Source organism: Propithecus coquereli, unplaced genomic scaffold, assembly GCF_000956105.1.
Source record: "Propithecus coquereli isolate 6110/MARCELLA unplaced genomic scaffold, Pcoq_1.0 Scaffold137, whole genome shotgun sequence".
Taxonomy (NCBI): Eukaryota; Metazoa; Chordata; class Mammalia; order Primates; family Indriidae; genus Propithecus; species Propithecus coquereli.
Genome location: NW_012137969.1, coordinates 1,945,981 through 1,958,451, shown reverse-complemented (window position 1 = coordinate 1,958,451; position 12,471 = coordinate 1,945,981).

The following is a 12,471-nucleotide window of genomic DNA, read 5'->3' as shown; positions in this document are numbered from 1 at the left end:
GCCACCATTCTAGGCACCAGAGCTACAATGGTGATCAAGATAGCAAAGTTCTCCTTTCAAATGGAGACTAATTCCAAACAGGAGTGTAGGCAGTATGCAAATACATAAATAAGAATGCTGGGGTGTGATAGGGAGTAACTAGGGAACTGCTTCCTGGGGTCACATTTAAGCTGGGATCTAATTGAAGAGAGGGAGCCAACCTTGGATGGAATGTCTCAGGCAGAGGGAACAGCAGGGGTGAAAGCCCCAAGGTAGGGCTGAGCTTGCATGCTCAGGAGAAGAAACAGCAAGGTGGCCGCATTCACTAGGGAGGGGAGGCTGGGGGCAGGATGCGGAGGTAGCAGGGCCAGATCACAAAAGGGTGTGAGTTCAGAGCCTGCCCGACATGAAATGGGCAGTCTGGAGGTTTTAAGCAGACTGGTAATTTGATTAATATTTTGAGGACACCACTCTTCCTGGTGGATGGGGAATAAGCCAGAGGGGGTTGCAAATGGAATCAGGGAGACCAGCGAGAAGGCTACTGGACTAGTCCAGGTGAGAGGTGGTGAGGGCTTGGACTAGGGAAGTAGCAGAGGAGACAGCAAAAAGTGAAAAGATTTAGGATATACTTGAAAGTAGTTGCCAGGACTTGCCGATATTTGGAACTTGGTAAGAGGAATCAAATACAGTTCTTAAAAACTTAAACTCTGAGTAGGATAAACTCAGAAGAGAGATTCACACTTAGTTAGAAACATCATAATGAAACTGTTGAAAACCAAAGACAGACAATCTTGAAAGCAGCAAGAGAGAAGAGACTCGGGAAGTGCAAGGAATCCTCGATAAGATTTACAGCTGAAATCTCATCAGAATCTGGGGAGGCCAGAAGACAGGGTGATGACACATCCAAAGTGCTGAAAGAAAAAGACTGTCAACCAAGAATCCTACATCTGGCAAAGCTATCCTTCAAAAATGAAGGCAAAACTAAGACATTCCCACATAAAGAAAAATTGACAGGATTCAACACTAGCAGACCTGCCCTACAAGAGACACTAAAGGGAGCCCTTCAGGCTGAAAGGAAAGGGCACTAGACAGTAGCTCAACTCTAATTGAAGAAATAAAGAGCACTGATAAAGTAACTATGTGGGTAATTATAAAAGACAGTACAAATGTAATTTTTCCTGTTTGTAGCTCTTCTGATTTAAAAGACAACTGCATAAAACAATAATTATAAATTTGCATCAATGGGCATAAATGTATAAAGATGTCATTTGTATGACAACAACAGAACAAAAGAGTAGGGAGGGGATGAAGCTAGGTAAAAGCAATTTTGGGTACTATCGTAATGAAATTGGTATTAATCTGAATAAGATTGTGATTAAGATGTTAATTGTAATCCCCAGGCAACTACTAAGAAAATAACTCAAAAGAGCATATTAAAAGAAACAACAAGGGAATTAAAATACTATACCACAAAATATCCACTTAACACAAAAGAAGGCAGTAATGGAAGAGTAGAGGAATGAAAAACACTTAAGACATAAAGAAAACAAATAGTAAAATGGCAGACATAAAGCCTACCTTATCAGTAATTATGTTAAATGTATTAATAACTGTATTAAAACGCTCCAATTAAAAGGCAGAGTCTGGAAGAATAGATTTTAAAAAGTGATCCAGCTATATATACTGCCCGCAAGTGGCACACTTCAGATTTAAAGACTTAAATAGGTTGAAATTAAAGAATGGAAAAAGATGTATCATGCAAATAGTTACCAAAAGAGAGTGTGAATGGCTACATTAATATCAGACAAAACAGACTTTAAGATGAAAACTGCTACTAAAAACAAGGAAAGACATTTAATAATGATAAAATGGCTAATCTATCAAGAAGTAATAGCAATTATAAATACATATGAACCTAACCACAGAGCCCCAAAATACAGCAAAAGCTGACAGAATTGAAGGAGAAGTTGTTCTATAATAACAGTTGGAGACTTCAGTGCCCCATTTTTCAATAATGGATAGACCATCAATTCAAAAGATCAAGAAGGAAATACAAAACCTGAACAATACTATAAACCTACTAAACGTGATAGGTATATGACATCACTAAATAATAGCAGAATACACATTCTTCTCAATGCACACAAAACATTCTCCAGGATATACCATATGTTAGGCCACCAAACAAGTTTCAATACATTTTAAAAGACTGAAATCAGGGCCAGGTGTGGTGGCTCACGCCTGTAATCCTAGCACTCTGGGAGGCCGAGGAGGGCGGATTGTTTGAGCTCAGGAGTTCGAAACCAGCCTGAGCAAGAGCGAGACCCCGTCTCTACTGAAAATAGAAAGAAATTAAATTGGAAAACTAAAAATATATAGAAAAAATTAGCCGGGCATGGTGGTGCATGCCTGTAGTCCCATCTACTTGGGAGGCTGAGGCAGTAGGATTGCTTGAGCCCGGGAGTTTGAGGTTGCTGTGAGCTAGGCTGACGCCACGGCACTCTAGCCCAGGCAACAACACAGTGAGACTCTGTCTCAAAAAAATAAAAATTAAAAAAAAATGTAAAAAAAAGGACAAATCGTAAAGATATTTTCTCCAATCACAACAGAATGAAACTAGAAATCAGTAACAGAAAGAAACTGGAAAATTCACAAATATGTAGAAATTAAACAACACATTCTTAAACAACCAATGAGCCAAAGAAGAAATCACAAGGGAAATCAGAAAGCTTAGAAATGAGAATGAAAACACAACATACCAAAACTTATGGAACACAGCAAAAGCAGTGCTAAGATGGAAATTTACAGTTATAAATGCTTACATTAAAAAAGATGAACAATCTCAAATCAACAACCAAACTTTACAGATTAAAGAACTAGAAAATGAGCCAAATTAAACCCAATGCTAGCAGAAGGAAGGAAATAATAAAGATTAGAGATAAAATAGAGAATAGAAAAACAATAGAGAAAAACAATAAAATCAAAAGTTGGTTCTTTGAAAAGAGCAGCAAAATTGACAAGCCTTTGGCTAGACTGACCAATAAGAATAGAAAAAAAGACACAACCAAAATCAGAAAGAGGGGGCATTACTACTGACCTTACCGAAATAAAAAGAATTGTAAGAAGATACTATGAATAATTGTATGCCAACAAATTGGATAACCTAGATGAAATGGATAAATTCCAAGAATGACACAAACTACTGAAACTCATTCAAAAAGAAACAGAAAATCTGAACATATCTGGTAAAGAAATTGAATTAGTAATTTTAAAACTTCCCACAAAGAAAAGCCCAGTACTCAATGGCTTCACTGGTGAATTCTACCAGAGAGTTAAAGAAGAATTAACACAAATCCTTTACAAACTCTTTCCGAAAAGTAGAAGAAGGGGGAACAGTTCCTAGCTTATTTTATGAGGCCAGCATTATCCTGACATGAAAACCAAAGATATTACAGGAAAAGAAAACTATAGACTGACATCTCTCATGAATATAGACACAAAATCCTTACTAAAATACTAGCAAACTGAATCTAATGGGAATTAAAAGGATTATACACCATGATTAAGTGGGATTTATTCCAGGAATTCAAGGGTCGTTCAACATAAAATCAATCAGTGTAATACACTACATTATCAGAACGAAAAAAACCCACGTGATCATCTTGATAGACACTGAAAAACATTTGACAAAATCCAACAGTCTCTCATAGTAAAAACACTCAACAAATTAGGAACAGGAGATTACTTCTTCAACATGATAAAAGGCATTTATGAAAAACCCACATCTAATATCAGACTGAATGCTCAAAGACTGGTCACTGTCCCCTTGAGGTCCAAAAGTCAAGGATTTCTACTCTCATCATTTCTGTTTATCACTGCAATGAAGGTTTTAGCCAAGGAAATCAGGCAATAAGATAAAATAAAATGCATCCAGATTTGCAAGGAAGAAGTAAAACTATCTTTTTGTGTATATAAAATCATAGGGAATCCACAAAAAAAAAAAAACCTTACTAGAACTAATAAACAAGTTCAGCAAGAGTGCAGGGTATAAGATCAATATATGAAAATCAACTGTATTCCTGTACACTAGCAATGAAAAATCTGAAGCTAAATTAAGAAAACGGTTCTATTTGCAACAGCATCAAAAATTCAAATATTTAGGAATAAATTTAATAAAGGAAGTGAGAAATTTATACACTAAAAACTATAAAAGAGTGTTGACAGAAATAAAAGACGTAAATAAATGGAAAGTTATACATGTTTATATACTGGGAGCTTCAACATTGTTAAGATGGCTGTTGTGATACCTGGCAGAAAAAATTTTGTTCAGATGTTGAATCTGATGACACCGCACACACGCACACACACACGCACACCCCACAGGAGTATGCAAAAGTTTACTATTCATATAATGCGGCTTTCTGGGGAGGGGAGGTGGCTCCCAAGCAAGTCCAAAAAATGGCTTCAGGGAGAGGGAGAGAAGTCCGTCTTGGGTTTTTTATGGTGGTTAGAGGCTAGAGCCAGGGCGATAAGTCTATGAAAATTCTAAAAGTAACTGAATTGTCCACTTTAAAATTAAGGGTAAATTTGATGACCTGTAAATAATATCTCAATATTTTTTGCAATGAGGTTTCAGACCCGGAGGGTAGATGCCATTTACTGGGATGGGGACTTGGAGGCTGGCAGAAAGCTGGCTTAGGGGTGGGAGAAAATCAAGAGTTCTGTTTTGGACATGAGTTTGGGAATGCATTTTAGTGGAACTGTCAAGTGGGTAATTGGATTTGGAGAGAGGTCAGGGCTGGAGATAAAAATTTGGATTAAAAACATGGTCCCTGCCCCCTCACTCCCAGCCTCTCCACCGTTGGAGAGTAAATATAAAGAAAGAGCCATGAACTATTGGCTTCTTGCTGGTAGGAACCATATTCAGGCACAAGCCAATTTAATTCAACATGCGTTGTGGATCCTACCGTGTGCTAGTATGAGAGGCAGACAGTGCAGCCAATTAAGCAAGTTTTTGTGTCAGAAAGCCTTTACCTGGCTAAGGCTGAGGGAGGGGCGGTTTCCATAGTGACTTCTTTAATGATCCTTGAGACTGAACCAAGCGAAAAGAGCTATGACTTGAGTCTCGATGGCTCCCAGCTCAGCCAGTTGACTCTGCAAGGGGTTGGTTGCTTTGCTTGTTACCAGGGATTTCAACATGACGAAGGAAGCTTGTCAAGGCCAGGATTACACACATTCGGTGAGGTGACTTTGGCCTTGACGGGCTGCTACCTTTCCCATTGTTTTCTCAAAGAAGCACAAGGCAAATTTACCAGATAGTTTTACTTCCCTCTACAAAGCCGTTCTGTTTTCTGTAGTTGTCAGTGCAAATATTCACAAGCACATTTTAAAACCCTGTTCAAGCAGAAATAAATCGCAGAAGACTGCAGCTAGGGGATGGATTGACATTTCCTTGTCACTCATCATCATACACAAGTGATCGTGTCCTGTGGGAACGGTATGGTCAACCCTGGCTTTCTGTGCTTAAGAGGGCAGCGTAGACCATGGAGGGTCTGAGGCTCAGCTGCAGACTCAGGTCTTACAAGAAATAGCACAAATGTTTTCTTCAAAGAATATTTTGTTATGAGACATCCTAGAGACAACAGATGTAATGCGTATGCACTATGTGAGTTCTTCTGTGACTTGCCTTTTTAACTCAATATTCTCTTTTTGAGATTTCTCCAGGCCGATGTGTGTAGTTGTAATTCATTAATTTTCACTGCTCTATAGTCTTTCCTGAATGCATAGACCGTGGATTCTATCTGTTTTCCTGCCAATGGACTTTTGGATGGTGCATATGTGCAAGAATTTTCTCTATGGCCAGTGCCTCGGAGTGCAATGGCTGGGCTGAAAGATATCAGCATCTTCACACTTACCAGGTGTTGTGGGCTGAATTGTGTCCTCCCCCTCCCCCTAAAAAAGATATTGAAGCCCTAAACCACAGTACCTGCGAAAATGACTTTATTTGGAAACAGGTTCTTTGCAGATCATCAAATTAAGATGAGGTCATTAGTGTGAACCCTAATCTAATATGAAGGATGTCTTTTTAAAAAGTGGAAATTTGGACACAGAGACCAACATGCACGGAGGGGACGATGTGAAGACACACAGAGAACACCATCTGGAGGCCAAGGGTCACCTGAGGTTACTAGGAGAGAGGCCTGGAACAGATTCTCCCTCCGAGTCCTCAGAAGGAACCAACCATGCCAACACCTTGATCTCAGACTTCTGGCTTCCAGAACTGTAAGACAATACATTTCTGTTGCTGAAGCCACCCAATTTATGGTACTTTTTTCTGATAGCCCCAGCAAACTAAGACATGAGGTCATACCAAATAGTATTCCAAAGAGATTGTACCTATTTTCATTTCTAGCAACGAGAGTCATGATCACTCCACAGCCTCACCAATGCTTGATGTGTTCAGACTTGTAACTCTTTTGCTAATGTGGTGGGAATAAAATAATATCTAATTTGATTTTAATTAGCAGTTCCCTGTTTATTAATGCAGTTAAGCATCTTTTCATATGTTTATGGACTTTTATGTTTTCTCATCTATGAAAGAACTGTTCGTATATTTTGCCCTTAGGTTGTTTGCCTTTTTTCTTATTGATTAGTAGGTACTCTTGGGGCTCTATTAATAGAAATTTAGCCTTTGACAGTTATATGTGTTACAAATTCTTTCTTCTAGTCCATGACTTCTCTCCTTGCTGTTGTGTCAGTTTTTGCTCCCAGTATTTTGAAGTTCTGTTACTAGCTGCATAAATATTTAGGATGTTATGTCGTCTTGATGAACTGACACTTTTATCATTATGAAATGCTCTCTTTATCTCTGATAATATTGTTCACTCTGAAGTCTACTTTGATATTAATATATAACTACTCCAGCTTTGTTTTTATTAGTATTACTATGGTATATCTTGTTCCATGCCTTTACTTTTGACTTATTTGGTTTTCTTTTTAATATGTAAAGTATGTTTATTGTAGGCAACACAGTTGGGTATTGCTCTTGTATACAGTCTAACAAACTCTGCCTTTAACTTGGGGGATTTAGGCCATTTACATTTATTGTGGCTACTGATCATGGATTTGGGGCAAGTTGATAATGATGTATAGTCTTTGTCAAGATGTGTGTTGGCTTTTGGTCAAGGCTTGGGTAACGGTTGCAGCTGGATAGGGCAGAGGTAGGCAGGGTGGGCAGCTGATGTCAGCCTGCTGGTAAGAGCTGGGGGCTGGCCAGCAGGACAGGGAAGGTCTGGCCAAGGCCACAGAGCCCTGCCAGGGAGGAGGCCTGATAGAGGCCTATCCCAGCAAAGTCGTCAGTAGCTTCCAGTCTGGGGATAAGTCCTCAACCGAGTATGGTCTGTCTGCCATCTTTTGCTCCATGTCCGCATGTCTACCTGTCCAGGGACAATGCAGTGACTGAGCTTGTCTGCCCAGAGGGGCGATGGGCCTGAGTGGGAGGAACTCTCCTATGTCCTGTGCTCTGTGAGGACCCTGCATGTTCTGAGCTGGCCTGGTGTGGCAGGGAGGCCCCAGGAGATGGCCATGCCTGGCACCTTCCCTGTGGACGAGCCATCCTCCAGGGCCAGGGCCAGCTCGGTTGCCACAGACACAGGGCTCACTCTCCCCAGGGCAGCACTGCAGCCTGTTGCCAAGCTGCCCGTTAAAACCCAGAGCCTCTGGCAGAGCCGAGGAATCCAAGTGTGGCGTGGGCGAGCCGGGCGCCCACCTGCAGTGGGCTTTCTGCTTCGTCTTGTAACAGAAAGGGTCACTCTCTCCTGGGCTTGGGGCAGGCCTCTGCATGCCGCAGCTGTGCAGGGCTGAGTTTGAGGTCTCACCACCCTGTGGGCGGCAGAGCCCCAGCGGCCTCCTGGCTCCTGGAGCCTGGGCTGTTCCTCGGGTACCTCTCCTCACAGCTCCACCTCCTATTCTATTTTAGGGGTTTTAAGTGCAGGAAACAGGAAAATGAACAAATAAACATAGGTGAGCTTCCAGCAGAGAGGAGGCAGAGTGGAGATGGCTCCCAGGAGGCGTTCAGAGCAGTGTCTCCCGACAATATGCGACCCTCCCAGCTGGGCCAGGGCTGGAGTGTGGGCCCCACTCCCCGTTTCCAGGTGAGGAACCCAAGGCCCCGGGTGTCCCAGTGGCACGTTCTGCACGCTTGCTCTGCACACCTCCTTCTCTTACTAATAGGATGTAGTCTTTTTACCCCTGAGACGTAATTTAAAAATAAATGCAGCATTTGGCCTATTTACAAATCAAAGTGTATACGTGGACCAGTTAACCTGGAAACCCTTGGTGATAGTGACCGCCCCCCACAGAGAGCCCACGGTCCCTTCTTCATGCGTCCGCAGGGAACACCAAGCCCCTTCCAGCAGCTGAGACTTGCTCGGCAGGTACTGTCCACACGCCTGGCACACCCAGGGCCCTGACCCAGGTTGTCGCTATACCCTGAGCACATCTGCAGGGAAGCACAACACGGCTGTCCCTCAAAACCGCACCGCTGGTGACAACTGGCAGGGCGGGCCCTCATGGCCTGAGATGACAGCAAGGCTGGGTAGCAGTTGCACTTGCTGTGTGGCCTTGGGCAAGCCACTTTCCCTCTCTGGGCTGTCTGGAATGTGGCTGGTGCTCTTGACATCCCTTTGTCCTGGAACAAGCCAGGGGATCTTTATAAGAATCCCTCACAAGGATGCTCTGGAGAGCTGGAATTCATTTGAGTCACGTGACATCTCTGAAAAGGCAGGCCAGTGTGTTATTTCCCTTTAAGGGATGAGAAACTGAGGATCAAGAAAAAGAAAGGACTGTCTAAGTTCATGTGGACAATTAGGAGAGGCAGATGCTGTCCTGGGGGCATATTTCCTATAGAGCCCTGGGGGAACGTGCTCGAGGTGCTGGAGGTGGGGCGCGGTCCCCAGCACAGACTGGCAGAGGAGTTGTCACTGGAGGCATCTGAGTGCTGCCTGGGAGCCCAGGGACAGCCCCCAGCCATCTGTGGGTGCCCAGGGCAGAGCCCTGTCCCCACATCCCTGGCTCTCTCTCTCCCTACCTATTCTTTTTTGCTCCTTTCGCAAATATTTGCTGCCGCTCGTGAGCTGCTGCCATGGTTACAAGCATCCCGGGAGCTGAGGGTCCAAGTTGGACTTTAAACCTCTTTAAAATTCAAGGCCAGAGTAAACAGCTGCTTCTCACAACCCCAGTCCTGTGGGTGACCGTGTCCCATTGCCAAGGCTGCGCGCCCTTTGCTAGCTGAGGGGCTGGGGAGTGGGAGGGAGGCCTCCGGGGTTTCATCGGATGCCGCAGCCCTGGGGGTGGGGTGGAGGCTGAAACCACGCAGGACCCCTTGGAGAAACACCCCAGTGTTCATCCCTGAAGAGGTGCCTCTCCTGGGCAGCAGGGTGCCAGCCTCCAGTGACCGCAGGTGACTGAGTTTGGAGAGGACACCCTGCCTGCCAGCCGTGTGACCCTAGTGAGTCATGGTTGTTTGACGCTAGTTTGCTCCTCTGTGAAATAAGGGTGATTAGCCCTCGTGAGCGTATTTTGAGGTGTTAAGCCCTCTGCCGAGAACACGCTTGCTGAGTGGGAGAGTGTGGTTGTCCGTGGATAGAAAGTACAGAGGTCTGATGAGGCATTTGGCTGCAATAGTTGCAAACACCCACGTTTGCGTTCCTCTGCACGACTTCTCCAGGTGACTCTGAGCTGCAATTTCCTGCCTGCACAGGGAGAACGCTAACCAGACAGCAGAGAGGCATCCCGGGGATTGAAGGTGCTAAGATGAGTATATTAGCTACCTGTTGCTGCATAACAGATTACTCCGAGTCTTAGCAGCTGAAGACAGCAAAGATTTACTATCTCGCAGTTTCTGTGGGCCAGGAATCCAGGCGGGGCTTAGCTGGGTGGTCCTGGCTCAGGGTCTCCCATGAAGTCCTGATCGAGATGTTGGCCAGGGCTGCAGTCTTTGAAGATCTGATGGGGCTGCAGGATTCACTTCCACGATGGCTCCTGCACACGGCTGTGGATGTGAGGCCTCAGTTCCTGGCACGGCAGCTGGCTTCCCGTAGTGAGTGAGCTGAGAGCGCACCAAGTCTTTTGTAAATTTTGACAGTGACACGCCATCGCTTCTGCTGGCTTCTACTGGCCACATAGACCAACCTCGGGACAGCGCATGGGAGGGGTCAATGCAAGGCTGGGAACACCAGGAGGCAGAGATCATGGGGTCCACCCCGGGGGTTGGCTGTCACAGCAAGGACAGGGCTCACTGCGGGCCCGGCACACAGTGAATACTCGCTGTATGGGAGGTGACACAGTTATATGGGACACAAATTCAGAACCTAGAATGACTCAGGATTGGAGAAGGGAACACAGGAAAGAGACCAGACCCAGAACTGGGTCCCTAGGCCCAATTAAAGCAAATCCCCTGGGCCAGACAGAGAGACCTGGGGACCCTACCTGCAGGGCCAGGTGGAGACGGGGCAGGAGGAGGCCCCAACAAGCAGGCGAGACTCGCAGGAGCCAGGCGCCAGGTCAGAGCGGGGCAGCCTGGGTCACTTGACAGCCAGGAAGCCAGCTGGACCCTGTATCCTGCCGTCCCCGGGGGTAGGGAAGTCCCAGAGGGTGCCCTGCAGAGCAGGGAGGCGGCAGGGTGGAGCAGGCGCCCCTGGACGCTCTGGTCCTCAGAGTTTTTCTCTGAAGCTGCCGGACTCGGCAGACAGTCCTGGTCCTGTGTGCTCCGTCCACACCCACCATGAGGTCTCAGGAGCGGCTCTGCCGGGTTCCTGTTGCTTCTTTCCGTTTTGAGTACGCGCCGAGCCTCAGGCAGTCGTCACCTTTCCTGTGGTTTACTGTGTTCCTGACGCTTGGTTCACCCTCTTCGGGCGATGAATGAATCCAATAATCACCCAGGCTCTTGGAAGATGCACAGAGCCTGGGATGAGATTCTCCCCACACGCCAGCTCCCTCCAGTCTCCCAGGATTCTGCCCAAGTGGCACAGCCTCAGAGAGGCCTTCCTGATTGACTGACCGGCTCAAGTGCTCTGTCCCTCCCTCCCTGTCACCCGCCTGCTTCACCAGCTCCAGGGCGCGGCCCCTCCGCCTGATGTGTTCACCGATTGTGGTGTATTTCCTGGCCCTGTAGGACAGAAAGCTCCTGGCAAAGCGGAGACCGGGTCTGCCCCGTGTGCGCTGCATCCCCTGAGCCCAGCCTGGCACCAGGGTCCAGGGTGCAGTAGGTTGTCACATAGCATTTGAAAGAAAAGTGAACAAAGGGGAAGGGAAGATGATCTCTGGGCTGGCCCTGCTGACACCTTCTAGGCGGGGAGCACCTGCCAGGCCAATGGGGGCTGCTCTATTTTGAGCCCTAGACAAGCACAGCCCGAGGCCCCAGCTCCCCAGGGCTCGGAGACCAGGGACCAGGTCAGCGTTTCCAGCTACAGTTTCAGACTCGGCTGGCATTTCCTCTCCATCTTGAGAGGGTCCATCCCGTTCCCATCTCCATCCATCCGGATCAGGCTAGATTCAGAATCACCCCCAGGTGAAAGGCGTGGATGGGGGTACCAAATATTAAGTTCCAATTAGCTGGGAAGCAAAGGAAGAAATGAGACAGATGCCAGCCCAACTGGAATGTAAATCATGTTTCCTACATGAACCTAGAAACGTTCATGTCTTTTCTTTGAGCCCCGCTGAGTTTCCAGGCTGTTCTACTGGGTGAATGTAGATGATTAACTGCACACGTGGGGACGCGACTTGACTCAGAGGAAGGATGAAGGGGCTCCTCCTGCCAACGTGGCTACCATTGGCAGCTGTGCAATTATTAAGCTCCTGTTGTGTGCTGGGCCCTGGGGGAGGTCCCAGGAGATGTCCCCGGATGTCAGCTCCTGCTCAGGCTGTGGCCCAGTGGGCATGGTCCTTTCTTCTCTATCTGTGTAGACTACCCGTCCTCAGGCCCCAGCTCACTCCCCTCCTGCAGAAAGTGTCCCTGAACACACAGCTGACTTCTCACCTGCACTGGCGTAGCAGTGAATAGCGTGTGTGCTGAACACCGTAGTCCCCCCACGTTCCTTACGCCCCTCCCCCACTGCATTGGGAGGGGACACTGAGCCCGCACCCACCTCCAGGGGTGGGCCCTGGCTGATCTGAACCAGTCAGCATAACCCTACTGCTATGGGCTGACTTGTATTCCCCCATAATCCGTATGTGTAAGTCTTAACCCCCAGTAGCTCAGAAGGGGAGTGCATTTGGAGATAGGGTCTTTAAGCAGGTAATGAAGTTAAAATGAGGTCATCAGGGTGGACCCTAACCCAATATGGCTAGTGTCCTTATAAGAAGGGGAGATTAAGACACAGACACGCCCAGAGGGACGACCATGTGAGGACACAGGGAGAAGATGACCATCCACAGGCAAAGACAGAGGCCTCAGGAGGAGCCAGCCCTAGCGACACCTCATCTGGGACCTGT